This window comes from Gavialis gangeticus, unplaced genomic scaffold, assembly GCF_001723915.1.
Source record: "Gavialis gangeticus isolate Ggan-Ray unplaced genomic scaffold, GavGan_comp1, whole genome shotgun sequence".
Taxonomy (NCBI): Eukaryota; Metazoa; Chordata; order Crocodylia; family Gavialidae; genus Gavialis; species Gavialis gangeticus.
In genome coordinates this window covers 10365942-10368346 of record NW_017729024.1, presented here as the reverse complement: position 1 = coordinate 10368346, position 2405 = coordinate 10365942, and the positions used below count along the sequence as shown (strand labels likewise).

The 2405-nt window shown below is 42.6% G+C and overlaps 1 protein-coding gene across 1 annotated transcript in view; it reads left to right on the top strand.

The window, feature by feature from the left end:
- The window catches only part of NR2F1 (nuclear receptor subfamily 2 group F member 1), a 12386-nt gene that overhangs the window by 1697 nt on the left and 8284 nt on the right, over positions 1 to 2405 (top strand). The window lies entirely within an intron of this gene.

Genomic DNA, 2405 nt, shown 5'->3' with positions numbered 1-2405 from the left:
AATAATTCAGGCACATATAACTTTGAAAAGAAAAATACAAGAATGAGAGAGGCAGAAAGTCTAAGGGGGCAGGGAGGAGGCTGGGGAGAGACAGAGAGCGAGAGGGAGCTCCCCACTCTGCACAGCCGCACAAATATTGGAATTTTAACAGATTGCCTGGGAAAAAAAATATCAAATTAAGTGTAGGCGGTGGAAACATGCGTGCATGCATGTTAACAATTTTTCTTATGATAGATGGTTCAAATTAACTGGCAGGGAAGTGCATTAGCATCGCCTTTGAAGTGCTCCGGTTGTAGCCTATAAGAATATAATGCATCTTTTATTATTGTAACCTGCGCGAGAGAAATATATAAACATCAAAGGGGAACAATATGCAGGAAACACAGCAAACAGAAACAAAGCCAGAGAAGCAGCCTTGCCGGGTCACCTAGAGATAGGCTGTAAATACATTTAGGCTGGAGTCCATCTACTCCAGCTTTCTGCCTTCCTTTCTTCCTTCTTGCTTTTCTTTTTAAACCAGCTTGGCCACGAATAAATCCCCCTAATAAATCTCACCCCAACCTAGGCCGGAGCAAAATTAAAAGCATTCTTGAACAAAGATGGCAAATCGTTCAAAGGCCTTGTTTAACAGTAAGCAGTTGATAATCCATCAATATTTGTTGCCTTTCATGCATGAAAAATAGTATTTACATTGTATTAAAATGACTCTTAAATTTGCACAATATTGTAATGTAGCAAATGTAGTATTAATATCGATTTGAACATCAGATAATTTATTTAGACAGGAGGATCTAATTTGTATGCAGGGTGGTCAGAGACGTGTACTTTGACTGCCCCCTTTTAGTTTCAGTGCAAATGCAGTCTTGTAGTGTTGGAGGGAATATTTCTTTGCAAGGGATAAAGTGCAGATCTTAAAACAAATGGAAGATTTACTGAATAGCCAGCTCGACATTTTAATGCATTTTATCTTAATAAGTCTTCTTGATGGAAACATGTTTTTCAAAAGTGACAAAAAGACTTGGCAGCATTTATCAGCCTGATTTAACTCCAGAGTCTGCCTGCAGACTTACAGACCTTGCCTTGTCCATTCATTTCAGGGCGTTCATCAATACATCGGCCAATCGCGGCCCCCCTGCCTTGGCTTAAAGGCAACTTTAAAAGATTGTGTTTAAATCGAGAGGGGACGGGTGTGATATTTAGTGCTCTCGCATGGCGGAGGCCCCCCGAAGGCGTTTGCCCCAACTCAGAAGTGGCTTTTTCTCTCTTATTTATTTTTCTTCCTCTTTCTTAAATGATGGACCTCAGCTAGGACTGGAGCTCGGGTTTTATAGGATCTCTTTCTTCCCCAAAGTAAAAGTTGAAAGTGTATCAGGGAGGGGCTGGCTCCAGCAACTGGCCCAAGCCATGAATGGGCTCTAGGAAGGGAAGGATAATATTATTTTGGAAGAGAGGTGCATGGGGGCATATCAGAGGCTGGAAATACAGCTGTCAAGAGCAATTTACCTTCTCCCCACACCCCCATGCACACATTTCCACTTTGGGCTAAACTTGTTTTGATTGCTCGCCAGAGGGGAATTCAGGGGAAGCCTTTCTCCAAGTCATCCAACTTTAAAGCAAACTTTGACTGATGGGAAAGACATTTTTAGGCACATTGTGCAATGCAGTTTACGGAGGGAATGGGCATTTAGAGCTGGCGTGGCGTGGCTCTTGTGGTTTTTACATTTGAGCTCCGGATAGTATGTTTAATCCGTAAAATTCTGGCCATTTTCCAAGGGCTTGGGTCGTGACCCAAAACTCCTCTCCCCCCCTCCCCACCCCCCAGCTCTATTCATGTACACACCTCCATTTCTCTCCCAGTAAATAAAAGTTCCCAGGGAGGGGTCCAGCTAGATAACATAAATCCAATAAATCTATTTGCAGCGCAATAAGAACTTTGATTTCCAGTTATATGCCAGCTGATTACATCTATATTTTCTGAACACTAAACTCTTCCGAAGGCGTAACATGAAATACATTCCCTGTACCACAAAGGATCAGGCTGGTGTGTGCTGCACAGTAATGGTTATTTATTTACATAATTTCCTTTCCATAGACTGCAGGAAGAAATATTGAGCTTTCCCTTATTGACACACTGCTATATAAAAAGGGAGACACACAGACATTCCGCATCAGCCCTCCCTTCCTGGGCTGAGATATAATTCACGTGTGGCAAATATGTAGTGCGTGATTTCTTACGTGGGCTTCAGCTCTCTGGCCTCCAGCCCCGAATCGAGCCTTTTTTTCCCTTGATTATTTTTACATCCTGTTTTTAAGTGAGGAATTAGGCAGGAAGGGGGGCTTTCAGAAAATCCAGAGGAACCCAGATGCCAGGGGCAGTTCCCATAATTAAGCGGCAGGAAATATTA